This window comes from Papio anubis, chromosome 15 (genome assembly GCF_008728515.1).
Source record: "Papio anubis isolate 15944 chromosome 15, Panubis1.0, whole genome shotgun sequence".
NCBI classification, from domain to species: domain Eukaryota; kingdom Metazoa; phylum Chordata; class Mammalia; order Primates; family Cercopithecidae; genus Papio; species Papio anubis.
The window spans coordinates 2,322,652-2,343,811 of NC_044990.1; the positions used below are offsets into that span (position 1 = coordinate 2,322,652).

General features: G+C 45.6%; 2 long non-coding RNA genes across 3 annotated transcripts in view; one reads left to right on the forward strand and one right to left on the reverse strand.

The window, feature by feature from the left end:
• LOC110741660 overlaps nt 1–21,160 on the forward strand; it is a 464,563-nt gene that overhangs the window by 84,254 nt on the left and 359,149 nt on the right. The gene's annotated exons all lie outside the window — the stretch shown is intronic.
• Nucleotides 1,611–15,687, reverse strand: LOC103879083. Of its 2 annotated transcripts, XR_004178614.1 has the most exons (6): nt 15,481–15,687; nt 14,672–14,825; nt 12,329–13,543; nt 10,454–11,601; nt 7,134–8,688; nt 1,611–2,066 (listed from the first exon to the last, which is right to left on the reverse strand). It is a non-coding gene; the product is annotated as an uncharacterized LOC103879083 (long non-coding RNA). The 2 variants fall into 2 exon arrangements; XR_002518231.2 differs by having other exon boundaries at nt 7,134–11,601.

Sequence of the window (21,160 nt, forward strand, 5' to 3'; positions counted from 1 at the left end):
GAACATTTACTTGTAGCTTCCTTTCAATAAATCATGTGAGATTTACTGATTTCTGCAGTATTATGGGAAGGTTGCATTGCAGATATTAAATCATGGTTCTATACAGAAGTCCTAATGAATGAGTTTTTAGATGGATGCTAGATTAATGAGATTTCTAATCTGTGTTACTGGGCAAGTTTTTCAAAAACAGATACAAAATCAATTACATAAATTGAACTACTGAATTAAATTGATCGCTTGGATGATTGTTCAAGCAAATACAAACAAAAGAAAATGTTTGAATCATGAAATAATGGAATTTACATAGGGCTCATGGTGACTAATTCAGACACTGTGCCCAGATTTGCAACTGTATTTTGAGTGCTGCTCATTAGGTACAGAATTGTATCTGTTGACCTAATTTGCGATCTCTTGCATTGATCACGGCCTTTTGCAGCTTCTTTATGCGGCTGCCCGTTGTAGTGGCTGGGGGAGTGCTCACGACTGGAGATCCTGACTTCACTGCTCTGAGGGAGGACTTGGTCAGTGGATTTTCCTTAAAGCTCCCCAGGAGAGTCTAATACACAGCCTTGGGTTCAAAATCACTACTCTACTGCATTTGTTGGCTTTTTACCTTTTTATTAAAAAAAGACAAAAAGCAAAGCTTGTTTCTCTGATTCAGCATTCAACTGGGGACAGTACCTGGTATAGAGTGTGGCCATCATGAGCCTCAGGAAGTGCTGCCTAAACGAGCTACTGTGTTGTCTTCTAAGATGATTACATGGCCCTCTAAGCAACACCGCTTCTAATAAGACAGTCCAGAAATTAAGCTGAGCTGCTGACAAGTAGAATCAGCCTTAACTCAACAAAATATGAGGACAGAGGAAATTTTCTCAACGGTCCTACCTAGTGTGACCTCAGGAGGAGGTGAAGAAAGGGGCTCTAAGCTCAACACTTGAAGGCATGAGGTACAGAAGATTCTAGAATGGCATCATCATCCTGACACCCAGAATCAGGAAGGACACAGAGAGGACCAGGGAGGTGTATATATTTTTTTTTTTGGATGGAGTCTCGCTCTGTTGCCCAGGCTGGAGTGCAGTGGCGTGATCTCAGCTCACCCTGAGCTCTGCCTCCTGAGTTCCCGCCATTCTCCTGCTCAGCCTCCCAAGGAGCTGGGACTACAGGTGCCGCCACCACGCCCGGCTAATTTTTTTTTTTTTATAGAGACGGGGTTTCACCTTGTTAGCCAGGATGGTCTCGATCTCCTGACCCCGTGATCCCCCTGCCTCGGCCTCCCAAAGTGCTGGGATTACAGGCGTGAGCCACCGCGCCCAGCCAGGGAGGTGTATGTTTTCTAATGGTGTGTTGTTCAGAGGAGGAATTGGCAACCCAAGCCCATGGAACTGTATCCACGCGTAAAGGAACTGAGGCCCCACCACCCAGAGACATAATGACTGCCAAAGAACACCTCAGACAGATAAGAAACTTGGGGATGTGTGTTTCGCTTCTAACCCAAGCAAGTTTAGGTGAGAACATTACCAAGGTTTAGGTGTCCCATCAGCCAAGTCAGGTGAGTCAAAATTGATCTAAGATTACAAACTTTATAGTATTTTCTTTGATACTCCCATGCTTTTGAGTCTGATAGACTATTTGATTGGCGATAGTCCAGTATTGTCACTACTAAACCAGGGAGTTGGTAGAAGATTCGTTTCTTCTAGGCTTTGGTCAGCATTAGGAATAATGATAAGATGGCAAGCAGTTAGTGTGAATTCGCTTAGGCACAGGCACTATACTAAGTGTTATCCAGGCTTATGTTATGTAATTTTCCCAATAGACTTGAACCAGGATTCTGTGTTGCAAGTGACAGAAAAACCCAATCCATACTGGCTTAAACAAAAACAGAAAATGTGCTGGCTCCTATCACAGCATCTAGGTCCAGTGGGCAGTTCCAGCTTCAGCTGCAGCGCAGATGAAATTGCCGTGACCTGGCTTCTCTCCTGCTCTCAGCCTTGCTTCTCCTGCAGCGGCTCTGTTCCCTTGAGGCAACTTTTCCAGGGCAAAACCTGACTCACCCCAAGCTTCGTGTCCTGTGAGGAAGAGAAAACATCTTTGTTGTCAGCAGCAACAGAATGCATGAGATTCAACTTGGTCATTTGCTCACTCCTGAGTCTGTTGCTTTGAGCAGGGGACCACAGTGAACGGATTGACTTCGACTTGGGGAACTGCAGCTACAGATGGAAATAAGCATGCACAAGAGGACAATGTGCAAATAAAAATCAAAGACAGCTGTGAAAAGAAGGAGCCCTCTGGAGGCTTAGAGAGTTGAAATCGTTCGTCTAAGCTAAGACAGTTAGCACGTGGCCTTGTTGGCATTTGGAAGAGGAGTGGATGACGGAGCACAAGTGGCTGCTCTACAGGGTCATATTTTCTTCCCAATCACGTAGCGGGGACAACAGAGCCTGGGGGAGGATCAGAGCCCAGGAGGACGAGCAGCCTTCCTTCCCCAGGGTCCCTCTCCTGGTCTCTCCAATCGCAAACCCATGTTTTCAAAAGAAATTCTGTGAGGCACACAGCTGTGAGCACTTGTTTATAATAAGTTGTTTCTTTTAATAATAACTAGATTAAAATATTGGTCCCATGACCATTTTTCCCCCACCTATTAAGAGGCATTTTCCACACGAGTTCTTATAATTGGCAGTAGGTTCGTCTTTTTAAAATCCTCAACCTTTAACAAATATTTTCACACTGTGTAGGCCAAAGATAAGCAGGAAGGGCAATTTTTTGACAAAGAAAATTAAAATTAACTTTGGCCATGCTTGCTTTGTGCAGATCAAGCCTGTCAAGACAGGCTTGTGGGATCTGCTCTGTGATGTCGGATGTGTTACGTATTTTGATCCATTTAGATGTCTTCTGTTTCTCCTTCTAGTTGGCCTTTGACTGTCAAATTATCTTTACCCTATCCAGTATATTACATGCTTAATTTTTCCATTGCCTCTGGGATAGTTGTCGATTTTATATAACTCTTTTATGCTTTTTGCATTTTTTTCTTTAAAACTCATGTTAGCCACCAAATCAATTTTCAGTCACAGACTGGTTTATCAATGACAGTTCCTCATCTTGTATATTACCTACTCTTGTTCATTTTGGCTGCCAATTAAAAGACTCGGCCCTAATTCTACACAATCTGGTTCTGACACTTGAGGTATTGCTTTTTTGTTTCCACATCATCTTGTCTGTGAAAACTTTCTTGTCCTGATTTGCAATTAGACTTACTTTATATGCTACAGTTTTTAGTTCATCTTCTTATTTAGTATTAATTACTTGATCAAGGATGATGGATTCTTAACAATATAAACATCCTGAATCAAATGCTTATAAAGATGAAAATGTAAGTGTAATATTTTGGTTGTGTTTGGCAAGAGAATCCTGAAATACTGAACATTTCCCTTGATAAGTTACCTCGTCAAACCAGATCTCTGTACAGAGAAAAAAGCAAAATAATTTAACTTTGTATACTAACAGTGCCTTTAGCCTCTAGGTTACAAACTCTAGTAGACTAGGTGAAATTCCATGGAGAATGATCTTCAGCAGTCATTCAGAATGAACACTAACAGTGCATGGGTGTTAGTCTGCCTGCAGTCACCCATCAGCTGGCTTTGTCCCCATCTTTCCAGCCCACTGCCCAGAAAAATGAGAGTAGATCTGCCCATGAGAAAGCCAGAGGAGATCAGTGAGCAAGTGGGTTTGAGCCAAATCAGAAAAAGGAAATGGCTGCAGTTTATCAAGACTCTTCTTGGTTGGTGGCTGGACACGGTAGCTCATGACCACTGAGGTCAGTCATGCCATGGCACTCCGGCCTGGGTTACAAAGTGAGACCCTGTCACTAAAATGAATCAATCAGTCAATACATGCATACATACATACAAAGACTCTTCTTGGTAGGGGGAAGGATTTGGGAAAACAGGGTGTTGCTTCCTAGGTCCACCTAACTTAGCTATATCAGAGAAGAGGACACTGAAAATGGCAAAAGAGGTGGCCAGGTCTCCCCAAAGAGGAGATCCACCAGGCCTAAAGTCTCCAGGTGTCTTGGATGAACAGATTCAAGCAAAAGAGAAAAACATGAGGACTCATCAGTCCTGCTTCCTTGGAGGAATTGCCCAGGCCAGACTTTGTACTTCTTCATCCAAACATATGTGCACGTGCACACACACACCAAGAGAAACAAAAAAGAGTGACAGAGACAGGGACAGAAAAAGAGAACCAAGTAAAATGAGACGGCTAGGCCTTCTTTCAAGGGAAGTAGAACCTACTTACTTCTCTTTATATCTAAGAAAATAATTCTCAAACCTTCACCCTTTCAACCAGTTTGAAAGCTTTACCTCGGGGTAAAATGAGGGGCTTATGCTAGCGGCTTTCTGAGAGGAAGCATATGTGAAGGAGACCGGAGTCTCTGACATTTTCCCCATAGGGATCAGCGATTCCATTGTATGCTACCTTCAATACAGGGCAGTGGAGAAGAGAGCAAAACAGATGTCTGCTCACTTTGTTCCACCATTTTTTTTTTTAATACTGTGGACTTCTTTGCCAATCTGGTGATGCCCACGGACCCCTTCATGGAAAAATGTTTTTAAATACATAAAATAAATGACAAAGAATTATAAAAGAGACTTATGCTGAGATAGACTTCTACCAATAGATGGCTCAGGGGAGGGAATTCAGGGAGCCCAGGTTAGGAATTAGTGTTACACAGGACTGTGCACCAAGCAAGGTCCCTTCAGGAAACAGGTGGCATACTCAGGCTAGGATAATTTGAGGATGATTTCATAAAAAGATACGTACAAAGCATGGGCAGGTATGGGGAAACCATGAAGAGCAATGCAGTGCGTGTTTCCAGAAAAGGCAGGCCTATGATCAACCCCAGATCCAAAGGAAAGAGGGGCAGCATTTACTGGAAGGAGGGTAATTTCAGAAGAGAAGTCATTCGTCTTGAGTAACTAGAGGTGACCCTTACAGAGAGGGAGTCAGGAGCATATATGCTCTCTCCTTACGCCTCGTCTGATCCGCTGGGATCCCCAGAGGTGCCATACATTAAGCAGGCTTTAAAAAAATCTACATCAAATTAGGTCGCAAGAATTCTCATTTCCTAGAGCCAGAGCCAGCCCAAGCCCATCAGTCCCCCTGCGGGCGACCTCCTGCCAGTGGATATACAGCGTTAGGAAAAGGTGGAGCAGGGAAGGAGACGAATCACTGAGCGCAGATGATATTGGTAAGAAGTGCCTTCACTATAACCTGGTCTTTATTTTTGTTGGCAAATATTTAGAAATACTTTAAACCATATGTGGAATTAAGAGTAATTGACCCCCCTCCCTTTTGCTAGAGTAAGTTTTCTTTTGTGATTTATTTAAAAAGCAACACCCACTGATAGATTTCCCAAGAAAATCTCTCTATCTGCAGGTTAGCTGGCCCGAGATGTCATCTGTGCTGAAGGAGAAATCCTTTACAAGTTGCACCTTGAGAAATGGTTAAAATCACCAAATTCTTTGGGCGGAGCTATCTGGTCTTTGAAAATATAGGTGGAGTACTTGAAAACTATTTGGAAAGTCATTTGTTCCAATGGGTTGTATTGTCATTCTGCAAATTACCCAAAACATTTTTAAAAATGAAAAAAAAAAAAAAAAACCATTATCATCTACCCACAGAGATTTATTGACAATGTATACAAAATGTTCTGTGATGGTTTTGCCTTTTATAATAATAGAGGGTTAACAAAGACCCCACCTGTCTGTGTTCCCCAGACGAGAGGCATGTGGTCAGTTACCTTGGTGCGAAGATAGTGCCGATACAGAAGTGAAAATCATTTACTCTGGGAACTCAGCCTGCCAGCACGTCTGTGAAATGATTTGCATACGGTTGTACCAGGAGTTCCCAGAACTCGTTCCTGGGTGTTCCCTCCTCTATTTCCACTGCTGGCTGGCTGATCCTGTTTGGGTGTATGTCTCCATGTGTCATGATGTTCTCTTTCAAAATACAGCAAAGTTCAAGAAGTTTTGCTTCCTTAAAAGCACACTTGGTGCGCAAATATGAAATACTGAGCTTTTTTTTTTTCCCCACAGGGCATTTTTGTTTGTTTTTCAACTGCAAAGCAGTTTTCTGAAACTGATTTCCCAGAGTGACTGATGGGAGTATATTTTCTTCTAACGCTGGCTTTCCTGAATACTAAACTGCCACCATAGGTGTCCTGCTGGTTATCTTCCTTTCCTGGAGATCCTAACGTTGTCGGGGACTCGATGACTCGAGAGGGCATTTGCAAAGATGAGGATGTCTGTGAAACATTGCCTTTTCTTTTTCTTTTTCTTTTTTTTTTCAGGCAGTGATTCTCTGCAGAAGCATTTTTCTCTTTAAATGAATTCTCAGAGGGCAAACAGAGATGAAAAGGGAGGAACAGCTGAATATTTCTGCTAGTGTTTTGACCAGAACAGCCCTAAAATGTTCTGTTTATTACCAGGAGGAGAACGGTTTGTGTAAGGTTAACGCTGGCATTACTTAGCCGGGTCCCTCCTGTAGAGCATCTGCATGAGTTAGGAAAGGCTGCCAGGTTTCCATCTGTCAGCAGCGCAAGCCCAGCCACAAACACAACTGTCGTGACAACCACACTGAGTTAGTCTTTCAAATAAAACTTGTTAAAAGCTACTGCCTCCAGCCTCCACCCACTGCAGCTAACTGCATTAAATCACCCTCTATCTAGTATTTATTTTCTTAGGCATTCCGTACTTGTGCAGCTGTGGGCATGCTGGCCTTTGATTTAAAATAACCCCACCAGGAGGAGCGTTTACAGTCCCTGAAGGTCAAGATGTGTTGAGGAGGATGTCTGAAAGCAATGTCCCACCTGATCCTTCTCAGGCTGCGGTGCCTGTGTCCGGGCCCTCTGCGTCTTCCCTGTGGGACGTGGTCTGTGAGTCTGGGAACTGCTGGATCAGCTGATTTATTTCAGATGATGGCAAACCAGAACGATCCCCTTAGAGTAAGGCCATACTCTAGACGGTGGAAGGCCCGCCCTCAGGCCAGTTCCTCTCCCCAGCCCCCCTCCACCGCCCTGTTTTCCCATTATGATGAGCTTGGGTGGCAAAGGCAAGTTTGGGTTAACTTTAGCTCACCTGTGAAATCTGAGTTGACAAGGGAATCAAAGCTATCGCGGAGTCCACTGGCACTGTGTCTCCTGGGGTGTGCGTTTTCTTTTAACTCACATGCTTGAAATCTGTGAGATCAAATGGTCTGGTGACCCCCTGGTAGGACTCTGTTATGTAAAAGCGATTTAATGTTCTCAATATGCTCTTTTAGGTGCGAGGTCCTTTCAGAAGATTTCTCCATAGTAGAGGGGTATCTTCCCTATTGGTCAGTGTGGGCTGTAAAAATGGGCACTTGGTTAAAAAAATGCTGAGGGTAGAAAAAGTGAAGTGATGGTGAAACATACTGTGTATTTCTATACTCTGTACATTTTTGAAAAAAAAGGGACAGCCTTTTCTGGTTGTTAGAGGAATACTCAGAGGCCCTGCCTGTATCTGAACAATGTGGTTAGTACCAAACCTTTAAAGAAACATTTATGCCTAAAATATTGTGAGATAAATAGGGGCTTTTAAACGTCCAATTCCAACGTCTGCACAGCTTCTGAAGTATTGTAGGAATTGAAGGAGCTTATGGTGTCTAGTACCTGGTGGTTACTCACTAATATCTGTTAAGTGAATGAGTGAGTAAATAAAATAAAAATGATGGTGATGATGATGACGGTGTTAAAGGATTAACTTTAAAAGAGAATAAGATCATGATTCTCAGGCAAATATAAAATCAGCACAAGTCAAAAACTGCATTGAATGTGTAAATTAATGAAGAAACCAATATGATAACATTACCATTGGTTCATAAGAGAACTCGAAGAACTGTATTCCTTATAGTCAGACAAGGATTGCTGAAATGAATTTGCAAATGGATGTAAGCTGGCAAAATTGGTCCACATCCACAGGGTGACACTGAATTGGCTTGCAGGAGATGAGACACAGTATGTATGTCTACAGGCAGGAATTGTTTGTATAACTAAGAGTTTTCTACAAATCAACTTGCATTTTACAGAGTTACAAAGTAGTCTAGTGAAAGAAAAGCAAACAAGCAAATGTGCACACGCTATAGAATCAAATAATCCTTGTAATAGTAGCATTCCATTGAGGGCTATCCAAAAATCCCTTAGGCATGTTTCAAACTCTTCCATAATCTTCTCCACAGCAGTTAACGTATCTATAATACACATTCAGTGCCAGACACTATTCTGGATGATATGCTTTACACAACAATTTATTGAATCTTCCCAAGGAACTGGCCCAAGGTTTCAAAGCAAGTCAATAAGGGGTCAGAATTTGAGTCCAGCCTGTCCGACTCCACCACCTCAGGCTCTCACTGACCACGCAGAACTGCCAGGGAATGGATGTGGTCAATAAGTGTCTGCTAGCACAGCTGAGAGGCTACTGCTACCTACTGCTGGTCTTCAATTAGCATAAGATATCATGGGAGAAAAAGGGGTGATTGAGGCTCTGCTAGATTATCCCAGGTCTGTGGCAGTAGACGTAGGTGCGTTGTGTTTTCTGGTTTTCCTTTGTTTACTCATCAAGTCTGCACCTGGCACAGCGTGTTTCATCTCACTGTGATTGGCACGTTCACCGACTGATGCCACAAGCCACGGTGTGACGAAAGGAGTTCATTGCAGGTTGAGTAGAATGGAATAATCAAGTTAGATTTTTTTTCTAAAAAAATTAAAAGCCCAAGTAAAACAGGAGGATTCCGGCAAAATACTAGTCAAAAAATGGTTGCTTTGGGACCCACTCTGTGTTTGCCCAGAAAGGTCTTGCAGGAGGTTGTAGGCCTGCTTGCTCCTACACACAGGAGGCCTGGCATGGCCCAGGCACTGCCTTCAATCTTTAGCCACAGGGGACCAGGCCTAGTTTTGTAAAGTGGAGAATGGCAAATACAGAAAGCTGCAAATTTCCCAAATTGGCAAAAAGTTCATCCTATTCATTTTCTCCCCCAGTTTTACTGCTTTGTATTAAAAAAGAAAGTCCAGGAAATATTTAGTACAGTTGTAGAGCTGTGCCCTGGGAATTCTCAAATTTACCATCCTTTGCCGTTTACTCTCTGTCATGCCCACACACCCTGACAATGGGAAGATTATACTTGAAGGCCTATGCATTGTGGGATGTGTTTGCAAAGGCTCAAGAAAAGCAGAGCACCTACAAAGCTCACATTCTCTCTTGGCCTCTGCCTGCACTGAGTGGGGACAGCTTATTCCACGGTTCAGTGGTCCCCAAGAGGAAGAAACCGTGGTGGATCCTCCTCCATTCTGTGCGGGATCCCCTTTGCTCTGGGTAAGACCATAGCAAAGAGAATAAGTCATTTACAGTTTTGGAGGAGTGCAATTTTTTTTGGCTGGGTTTTTGTTTTTAAATAAGTTTTAGTCCCTTGCATGTAAGTAAAGTTTGGGCAGGAGCCCATGTTTTATTTGTTGATGCTTTGGGTAGGAAAAAAATATTGTGATGATAATATGAATAGTTTAAAATCTGTATCACTTCTTTTATGTTCACCACATCTCTGAAAACCTACTTGTAAGAGATTGGTGAAGGAGGGGTATTGGGTCATATTTCACCTGCAGGGGGTAATGTCAGAAAGGGAGGTCTGTGAGGGTGGATGGGATTGGCGGTGGTTTATTTATTGATTTATATGTAAGCCATCTGGGCTCGGGCTGGAGCCAGAGCTGACAGTGCACATTCTCTTCCTCACTCTGCATCTCACAGATTGTTGGAAATTGGCTGTGGTGGAAGAATTTACACCACAGTAACTGGCAAATGCTACAAATCAGGGCTTGTTCATTGCCTCCTCTCAGAGTGTCATTTTGTTGTTAAATACTTATTAGCACTCCACTTAGGGTACCCCAGGTACACTCCACTTAGGATACCCCAGGTACCAGAACAGCACTTGGCATATAGTTAGTGCTCCAAAAATACTTGGAAATGAATTTAAGAATGAATGTTTCTAGGAACCCTGAAGTAAATTTCACTCCGGTGAAACAATATCTTTAAGGTACCTAAATTTAGAATTTTATCTTCAATTTCCTTAACAGCATAATTTAACTTACTGTTTGGTCTGCAGGATGCCAGTTGCTTTTTCATGCTTTGCTGCTTCTAGTTTCTATACACTCTCAGGAAAAGTGAGAATTATTCTCATTTTACAGAGAGGGAAGGGAGGCTCAGAGTAACAAAGTGTCACTGCTCTATTGAGAGGCAGAGTGTGTGTTCACTTCCAAGTTCTGGTTGATTTTCAGGCTGCCGCATGGCCGTGAGCCAACACTGCCTGGCCTTACTGTGAAGGGAACCCCACAACCTTACCGTGAAGGGAGCCCCACAACCTTACCGTGAAGGGAGCCCCGCAACCTTACCGTGAAGGGAGCCTCTGTCCTGTCATGGAAGGCAAAGAATGTCAGGCTCATTAACTGCAGGCACCATCCCGAGAGCTCCACGGCCCTTCTTCAGGCCTGATGTTTCTTGAAGAGCAGAATCCATGAATTTCCAGCTCCATGTATGCTTCCCTTATCCCCTGCTGGGAGATCTTAAAGCAGATATAATACTTACTATTAGACCACGACAGCAGTTAATACATTTTAAACTCAGAGCAGTGAAATTCGGCTTGCTGGTTTGGGAGGTCTTGAACAATGAACCATGAGTACACTGGCTGAGCAGAAAAGATGGAGTGATATAAGATAGCTGTAGTGTCTGGTGTGACTGTCATCCCAGGCACCCGGTGTGAAGACGGCTGTCTTTGAATATAAGTACAATATTTCACTTGCTGCAAGGACATCAGCACCTGCCCCAGTCTGCCTCTGTGGCTCGAGGTTTGGGGGTGCTTTCTGTGTCCTGTCATCAGTAGAGGAGGCACAGGCAAGGGGATGGGAGCAGCTGGGCTCAGCTCTTTGAAGGCCTTCAGAGAAAAGGCTGAGATGATAAAGGAATTTAAATGCAACGCCTAGCAGCCCACCCACCTGTACCTGAGCCTGCTCTGCCGTCAGGGATGAAAGGGCAGCTGCTCGCCCATCCATTCTCCCTTCATTAATTTTCTTCGAAAATTGGGTCCCCTTTACCTGCCCGCTCGCTGGGACCAAATTTCAGTGTGGACGTGGAAAGGGAAATAATGGGGAAGCATGTGATACGCAGAACAATAGCCAGTTCCACCAGGCCCACATTCCTCACGAGGCAGAGAAATAACGGCAATCAAGAACCATATTGTTATGGTCTGCTTTGAATAAAATTCACAAAAGTTCAGTTAAGAAACCCTGTAGTGTGGCTTCCCTGAAATTTCAGTGCGTTCATCACAAAGAGTGTCTGCTATTCCCTGTCTCTAGAGACTGGTTGTGTCTGAGATGCAGTTTATCAGGCTGCTGGCTTTGAGGGTCGTTCTGCAGCTTCTCTCCTTTTCTCCAAGGCACGGTCCGTTCCAGGTGGATTCGCCAGGCGAGGCGGGCCAGGTGCTTCCATTTGCTGAGGTGGCCGCAGCATCAGAAGTAACTGCGGACGTATTATTTGCCATTGTCTGCAAGAGCATAGAGAACATGGCGATTTCAGTCCTAAAAGCCCAAATCCGGGGAAATACTTGCAAAATCTCTAACAGAAAATTAATACTGTTGCTACATAAAGAGCTCTTTAAAATCGATAAAATATAACTAGAGTTGTGAGAGTAAAACAAAGTTCCCATGTTTTGGGCCCAAATTGCCAGCATCTGTGGGAAGAGTCGGGATAAGCTGGGGCTACGGGGCGGCACCCTGTAGGGGTGAGTCCAGGCGTTTTGACTTCACTCCTGGAGCAGAGAGCAGATTGTGAAGGGAGGGTGTTGGGGATGGATGGAAGAGAAGGTGACATTGCAGCTGCAGTTCAAACATTTCTTTCTTGGGGAGAGAGTGGGATGAGGGAGCTGGAATAATAGCCTGTGTTAGAGAAGCCGGGAGTTCCAGGAGAAAGACCTCTGTGGCACTGAAAGAAACCGAATGGTATCAATAGACTTTTAGGAGGAAAAATGGACTTAGTGATAGTTTGGAGGTGAGACTGAGGGGGAAGAAGGTTCCAAGGCTAACTCCTGGCTTTCTGTCTGAACAACAAAAACAGTGCAGATGGCACTGCCTCAGACAACAGATAAGCCTGGGAGAGGACCCGGGTTGTTGCTGGAGACCAGAGGAGGAATCAGGGGTTCAGCCTGTGAGGTTACTGTGTGGTTCCCTGATGAATGACAGAGGAAGGGTTGAACTGCAGGTCTCCATACTTACCGTGGCATAGTTAGAAATTTGGGCCCAGGTAGAGAGTTCACCTTGAGGAACTTCGGAATTAAACGTCCGGGTGGAAGATGATGTCTTTGCAAATGACTCAGAAAAGGAAAGGCCAGGGAGAATGCGGAAACCAGGAAATAAGGGGAGAGAGCACTGGACGCGAAGCGCGTTGGATGCTGCTGGGAAGGGACTGACAAGTCTCCTGGGTTCAGTGACGGGGAGCTTATTTGTCACCTCTGCAGGAGTTGTGAAGTTACGCAATGAGGGCAGGGCCTACGCTGGAGCAGGCTGAGAAGTGAGAGGGAGCTAGGAAACAAAAATGGCAGCTCCCGAGATCCGTAAAGAAGCGTGGGTGTTACAGAGCAGGAGGCACCAGGAGCCATTTGATAGCCATGGGGTGAGCATGGAAGACGCAGAAGAGTCAATGAGTAGGAAAAGTTCCAGACTCCAAGGCACAGGCCTTGGAAAGGGGGACAGATTAAGTGGAGTTGTCAGCGTGGAGACAGTGGGAATTCCCGTTGGATGACTCCAAGTTTTCTGTGCGAAGCAGGACTCAGGTGACTATTGCCGGAGGAGAGCGGGAAAGAACTGAACCAGCCAATCATAGTGAACAGTGTCATGGCAGAACATCTGCTGAAGACAGCAGCTGTTCTCATCTCTGCTTCAGAATCTTGTCTGCATGGAGTTAAAACTTGTTGCTTTGCCACTGTAGCTAGGGTGGGAAACAGGATGAGGTAGTGTCTTAGTTTGCTGGAGCTGCCTAGCAAAGGACCACCGATTGGAAGGCCGAAGCAAGAGATATTTATTTGTCTTGGTTCTGGAGGCTGGAAGTCTGAGATCAAGGCATCTGTAGGGCTGATTTCTTCTGTGTCCTCTCTCCTTGGCTTGTAGATGGCTGTCTTCTCCCTGTGTCCTCATATGGTCATCCTATATGTGTCTGTGCCCTAATGTCTTCTTACAAGGACAGCAGTCATGTTGGATTAGGGCCTGTCCTAAGGACCACATTTAACCTTAATCACCTCTTCGAAGGCCCTGTCTCCTGACACAGTAGTTCTATTCTGATATACTGGGTGTTAAGGCTTCAACATTTGAATTCTGAAGGATGCAATTCAGTTCATAACAGGTAGATGAAGATGAATATCTCTCGTTAGAAAATGGCAATGTCTTACTCACTGTCTTTAAAGTTTTATTTAAATGTTCCAAGTGAGCGCTTGCCTTTAAAAACAAAAAACAACAAAAAAACTTTTATTACCTCTTGTATCCCTGAAGTCTGAATGTACACTTTGCAATACATTTATAGCTTGCTTTTTTTCTCATTCACTGAAGTATCAAATACTTCATAGAAATTTTCCATACTTTGTCTTAGTCCAAAAATTTGTTTTGAGAAGAAAGGGCAAGTAAAAGTCACCGAATTCTCTTTCAAGTAGATCCAGAGAAATGATAGTGTTTTTCCTGTTTCTTTGAGAATTCTCTGGAGCAGCTTTGCTCTAAAATGCTTTTAATAGGAGCTGAATTAATTTTTTTTTTTTTAAACAACAACCAGTCACGTAGTAAAGATAGGCTTAAAGTGGATATTGATTTTTTTTACACCAAAAATGAGATCATTTCAGTATTAGTTTTCTGAGAAAATGTTAAATTTAATCTTAGAAGAGTCCGACAAAGTAAATGAAATACATTGTTTAAAGGTTTGACAGGTATTTTTCCCCTCACTTAAACTTATAGATACTATGATTAAATTTTTTATTTTTTATTTTTTATTTTTTGAGACGGACTCTTGCTCTGTCCCCCAGGCTGGAGTGCAGTGGCACGATCTCGGCTCACTGCAAGCTCCGCCTCCCGGGTTCCCGCCATTCTCCTGCCTCAGCCTCCCGAGTAGCTGGGACCACAGGCGCCCATCACCACGCCCGGCTAGTTTTTTGTGTTTTTAGTAGAGACGGGGTTTCACTGTGTGAGCCAGGATGGTCTCGATCTCCTGACCTTGTATGATCACGTTCTTTATGAATACATAACCCATTTTACTCCTTCATATTCTTTGTATTAGGGTAAAACTACCAATGGCTTGCTAGGATGTCAGATGTATCACTTCACATTAGATTTATCTGTGAGTTACAAAGGCCTGAAAAACAGTAGGTTAAACAGGATAGGAAAACGTTTATTCCTCAGGTAAGTCTGCTCAGAGCAGAGGAGTCCAGGACTTGGAAGTGCCTCCATCACCATATGGAACACAGACTGATGCCTTGGTGTACAACCTCCTCCTCATAGTCCAAAGTGGCTGCAAGAAGTCCAGCCATCTCATCTGAGTTCTGATCAAAAGTGTGAATAAAGTAGTGAAAAATGTCATACCCTGTCCTTTCAAGGAACAGAAGTTCCATCCATTTGCACTTAAATCTCACTGGCCAGAATTTACACCTAGATTCCTGGGATCCTGAAGAGTATGATGTTTTAGTAGGGTGAAATATTGTCCAGAATAAATTCTGTTGAATGCTGTGCAGTGCTCCTGAGGAAGAGATGGAGAAGAGATGTTTGTGGTCACAAGGACTGCTGGTTCCTTTGCATACCATAAGCATACCATGGCTGCTCTGAAGGACATTAAGATGGGGCAACTGTGGATGCCCTGGCTCTGGGCAGAGAGGGGCCTGGGCTACACAAGAATAATAATGGTAGCAAGAAAGTGAGAAAACACATGAGCAGTGTTTTCCAGAGCTAGCACTTTCAGAGCCATTATCTCAATCAGTCCTTATGATGATGTTCTGAGGTAAACAGTATCCTAGTGTCGTGGACTCTCATGGTATAACGTAAATGTTCTAAAATAATTCAATCCATAAGGGATGAGTCCCTCATTCCAGGATCTGAGCTAAAAATCTGCCTGCTGTCTGCTGGGCCAGGCTGCCTTGGCATCTCTCGTGGTAGTGAATGCTCTGCCGGCTGGTCCCACAGGGAGGGGTGGGGTCATCCCTGCCCCTTCACCTGACCTCGCAAATCCCATGATTTTTCTTTGCTCATATCCTTTACATCTGTTCATTCCCTCTCTCTGCCACCACCACTATCTCTCCCCTGGATGGTTGCAGTGGCCTTGCGAGTTACATGTGTTTATGGCATTCTCATATTCCCTTCCAAACGATCCAAAATGTAAAGCCAGGCGCATCCCTTACCTCCATCAAACCCTTCTGTGGCTCTTCTTGCCTTCTTGATAAAGCCAGCTTCTGGGTCAAACGCCACCCTCCACGATCTGGTCCTGACATCCTCTCTCTTACTGGTGCTTTTTCCCACAAGCTTGGGCTTCCTAGCAGTTTTGAGCTACTTTCATTTTCTGAATTGTTCCCCTCCTCCTCCGTCTCTCTTTTTTGTGCTTCCTCCATCGAGATGTCCTGTTTGCCTGAGTGGCTCCTGTCCACCCCTCAGGGCTCGAGAGAAGCTTCCACAGAGAAGCCCATCCCTCCAGAGGCTGGCTGGGGGCCCCGGCTGTGTGTGTAGCTGTGTTGCATGGTCAGCTCGTGCTCATCTCCCCCGGTAAACAGCTAAACCTCAAGGGCAGTGCATTAACTGTGTCTTTTTTTTTCTGATGCTTTGACATCTGGGTCCTGTGGACCCTGGAGAGGCTGCCCCTCCCAGGGTGAGCCAGGGTCTGTAGGGTTAAAACACTTGCCTGCAAGCACACCCTCTTAGCAAACCAACTAATGCAGAGCCCACACCCCACACCTCCGTCAGGCTCCCGTCCTCTGGGCCACTGGAATTCCCCCGATCACCCCGAGGTTAGGGACCAGACAACTAGGAACAGCCCTGTGCCAGGGCCTGCCTGCTGAAATGATTCAAACCAGCTGGTCCTGAGCCTGTCTACCCTGCTCTACCTGTTCCTTTCTATGGAAACCACAGTAATGCCTCCTCCCCACCATGTCCTCTTGCTCCCGATGCCGGCGGTTCCCGTGTGCCCTGTGTGGTTTGGAGTGCCCTCTTCTCTTGGGAACTGAGTAACACACTCTCAGATGGTGTTGTCTCCTGAGCAGTTGGCCTCATCAGACCTGAATAAGAATGCAGTTGTCAAACAGGCGAGGGCTTTGTCTTCTTCCCCACGGCACCGGGTGTCTTCACAGTGCTTGACACACAGTAGGTGCTTAGTAGACACTTACTGAGTGATTGGCTGGAGGAAAGAAGAGGGTTGGTTGAGAGAATCCAGGAAGACTTCCTAAAGGGTGTCATTCAAATGGTGCATCAAGGGGAAGCAGGGCTCTCCAGGCTGGGATGCCTGGGAAGGACGTCCTAGGAGGCGCTGCAGCCATCCTCTCTGCCTGGGATACTGTTGGCTTGCCTGCCTTTCTTAGCTGTCCACACATCCCTGAGATGTGTGCTCCCTGCCCACTCACACTGAGTAAAAGCACTCAATTATATGGATTGTCACAGCACTTTGTCGCTCTCCTTTTGGTACCAGGAACAATTTGTAATTTTATACTTGCTTGTGTAATATGATGGCTGGTCGTGTCCCTTTCTCTAGGTCATTAGCTCTCGGAGGGCAAAGACTTGGCTCATGCCTGTAATCCCAGCACTTTGGGAGGCCAGTGTGGGCAGATCACGAGGTCAGGAATTCGAGACCAGCTTGGCCAACACGGTGAAACCCTCTCTCTACTAAAGATACAAAAAAAAAAAAAAAAAAAATTTAGCTGGGCATAGTGGCGCATGCCTGTAATCCCAGCTACTCAGGAGGCTGAGGCAGGAGAATCGCTTGAATCTGGGAGGCGGTGGTTGCAGTGAGCTGAGATCATGCCATTGCACTCCAGCCTGGGCAACAGGGTGAGACTCTGTCTCAAGAAAAAAAGAAAGAAGAAAAGAAAGAAAAAGTGCAGTAATATTTGTTGGATAGATGAACGCATACATTTAGGACACAGAGGGTGTTTTAGAGTCGCTGAACGATGTGGTCCCCACCGGGGCATGAAAGGAGCTGCCCTGGAAAGGTAGGCTGGGGCTGGGTGAGGTGACCCTGCTCAGGTTCCAGTCCTGCAGCTGCCATTTTGGAAACAACCATCTTATAAAGAGAAGGTGAGACCATTGGTGAGGCTGGAAATAGGGGAATGAGGAAGAGGTGGCAGGGCGCTGGAGACGGGGAAGGGTGTTCTGAAGTGTGTTTCTGCAGTTCTGTGGAAGGAGTTGAGGTTGAACCCCTTACAAATATGTGTCGCCTTTTTTTCTGGCCTCAACTCCACAAACAGTGTGAAAGTGCTCCTGGTTCTAATGATGGGAAACGTAGTTTCAGGGTTCATTCATCTGCTCCTTGTCAGCAATTTTCCACGGGCCCTCTTTTTTTTTTTTTTGTAAGTCAGAAAAGATACACATAAGAAAATACAGCACATTTGAGAAAAATGCATACAAGCTAAACGCAGATCCATTGTTTACTGAGCTGGTGAACCCAAGGCTCCCTTGCAAGGCTGCATTAGGAGTCTTTGAGGAGAATTGACCCTATGCTGTGTGTTGCTGTGTGAAGTGCTCCTGTGATTAGGTTTTCAACAAAGACAGTATGAAAAGGAGAAAATCTGATCCCAGTTTTTCTATGTGTAATAAAAAATATTGACAAAGAAAACTTACAGGGCAAAATCTCGAATTCTTAAGTCTCTAATGACACACATGTACACACAAGGTACACATTAATCCACCTCCCTTTGTATGAGGAAAGGCCACTATGTCACAATTTCCCTTTGCTAACAATTCCATGTTATCTCTTAACTGGAATGGATTTAATAACTGGGAGACTGAGAGCCATTGAGCTTTGATGACCCTTTAGTGGCCTCAAGTTATAGGACAAAAACTACTGAGGAAGTATCTTCTAAGGACTTTGGTGATTTCCGTAAATGACTCCACTTTAAATTGCTAGGATTGTGTAGCCTCCTACAATTACTGGTGTTCTAATTTCCTGGGACTAATTTTAGAGGGTGGAAGATTTTAATCATGGAAAGGAATTGTTTCCATTGTTCAGACTAACTTCAGAAGCAGAGTTGAAAGCCAGTGCCAGAGAGAGCCCCCAGAACATTCCACAGGGACTGGGCAGGCCCGGCCCGGGGCCTGCCTATCGCCTGAAAGAGAAAACCTGCCACGGAGCCGGGCTTCTCTGATCCTCCCGCCAAACTTTGTCTCTCGTTTAGCTTTCTTTGTGTCTGAGGATTTAGCGAAGGCCTCAGAGTGAGTTTCTGCATATCCTTTTTCCTCGGGAACCCCAGTGGCTGACAGGGCCCCTGGTAATGTGGCCTTAGGATGCTGGCCTTCTGAGTTCCTGTGGAGGGAGCAGGCACAGGGGAGGGTTGAAGTGTGGGTCTCTTTCTCTCTTTGGCACCCGCCCACATAGAGGTTTGTGCACCTTCCTTTCTCTCTGTTCACACCCCCGTGCCCAGGAGATGGGAGCAGACACCAGCAGGGCTTCCCATTCTAGCCCCAAGGAGTACCCATGCGTCTGGAAGGACATCTCAGTGTCCACCCTGTCCAGCCTGTCAGGCCGTGTGACCGCTTCAGAGCTAACTCACCTTTCTCTCCTGTCCGTGTGAATCTGCACCCCCAACCTGCACCATCTTCAGCTCAAGATTTTTGGATTTATGGAAAAATAGCTATTTCATTTCCTGTCACCTACTAAAGGTGAGCCACAAGTACCAGGTGATGGGCAAAGTCATACTGCTGGTGTCTGTGGCTCCCTTCCCTGCTGGGTCTCCTATGCAAGACCTCCTGGTGGAAGGAAGCCTCTCACACTGATTTTTATTTGGAAATTCCCGTGCTGCCTTGCTGCCTGTGGAGTACTCAGTCTCTGCTTTGAAATGTCCTAGGTAATGCTTGCATTGGAAGAAAATACTCAACACAATACATTTCAATAGATACAAGTTCAAAAGGAAACTCCCGGGTGCTGGGGTGGTCAGAAGACTGTATTAATAAAATTTACAGTAAATGAAAAATGAGGAGAAAATACACATATACACTGTATGTCTCCCGCTAACCTTGTTCATTCCTAATACATTGAATAGTGGTTCGTTTTCTTTCCTGTGTCTCTTAATTTTTCTGCGAGGAACATCCATATAGACCATGGGAAGGACACATGCTGAAATGTGTCGTTGCACACCAGCCTGGGGACACTGCTCTGAGTCACACTTCAGGTCCTGGAGTCTGGGCTCTTGAGCAAATGTTACAGGTTTTCCAGTCCAGGGTCCTGCCTCATTTAAGCTGGTATTTTCCTGAATGTCCTTCCAGAATGCTGTCCACCCCTGCCTGAACAGTCCGAGGTAGAGGGAGGCCACCACCTTCCAGGCCGCAGAATCCCTTGTTGGGCAGCTTTATTGCTAGAAAGAAAAAGAATGAGAAACAGTGGGGTTAGGTAAAGATGAGAAGGATGGAGAGGGAACAGAAAACATTGCTAATAAGTTGAATTTCAACTTTCTGGTGACGTCTAGATGTTTGGCCCGGTTTCCCGGTTTCCCGTTTGAGCCACACAGAGCCAGGCGATCTGTCACGGGCTTGGCACCCTGTCCTCTTTGAGAGCCGAGTCATGCTTCCTCTTCATTTCCACATTCTCAACACCCCAAGTTCCTTCAGTCCCTCATTAAACAGGCTTGGTTTAGCTCCTCACCATTTGAGTTACCTCCTTCTAGACTAATCATAGTCGAACTGTCCTTGAAAAGTGTATTTCCCGGAGCCCAGCGTGGGGCCCTGCAGCGGGCATGGGCACGGGCACAGGCAGTGCACTGCATGGGATTTTTCCTTCTCTCCATCCGGGTGCCAATACACGAGGGTTTCCAGCTTAGGGCAGCAATCGCGTTTTCAGTGATTATGTCACACTGTCAGCTTACATTAACTTTGTGGTCATCTCTACTCCAATATCTCAAACTCATCGAGTGAGTGAGTCAGAACCAGGGTCAGGGGAGACCTTTCCATTGTGTCTTTGTGGGGGCGTCCGGGGACATTAAGGCAGTCACCATATGGGACCTTAGGAGAGGAGCCAGCAGGGAGGAGCGGCTGTCTGACAGCAGGGCCTGAGGGATGAGGGAGCCGCACCTGCTGTGAGAGTCCCTTCAGAGCCAGTGCCCCTTGAGGTGCGTGCACACTCTTGGGATGACAGAGTTTTGCAAAAACTAAAAGCTTCAGCTGGGCGCAGTGCCTCACGCCTGTAATCCCAGCACTTTGGGAGACCGAGACGGGTGGATCACCTGAGGTCAGGAGTTTGAGACCAGCCTGGGCAACGTGGCAAAACCTACTAAAAATACAAAATTTAGCTGGGTGTGCTGGCGCCCGCCTGTATCCCAGCTACTCAGGAGGCTGAGGCAGGAAAATCACTTGAACCTAGGAGGCGGAGGCTGCAGTGACCCGAGATGGCGCCACTTCACTCCAGCCTGGGCGATAGAGCAAGACTCTGTCTCAAAAAACCAAAAAACAAAACTCTAAAAGCTCCTCCGTGAGGGGCTTAAGCATCCTTGTGGTGGAAAAGCAGGTACGCAGAGCACAGCAACTGGGGGCCCCAGGCAGTGGTGTGCCCGGCAAGCCAAGTGGAGGGGAAGACAGACACAGGTGTGGGAGTGGGGAGCAATGGGGGCATGGCCGCTGTCTAAAGAGGCAGAGTGGACTTGGAGAGAATTCTGGAGCAGTGAAGAGACACAGAGCAGGCGGTAGCCTTGAGTTTAGTGCAGGGACTGAGTGGCCCCATCAGGCACATATACGTGGGCAGTAGCAGCTATGTTGTGATCCGAGGGCCACAGGTCACGTAGCTTGGGACAAGGGCAGTCGTTCCTTACCTGGTTGTTTTCTGAGAGAGTATAGTCTGAAAGGAGAGCAGCTCATGCCTGGAACAAAGCCCCACCCAAGTGCCGGTCACAC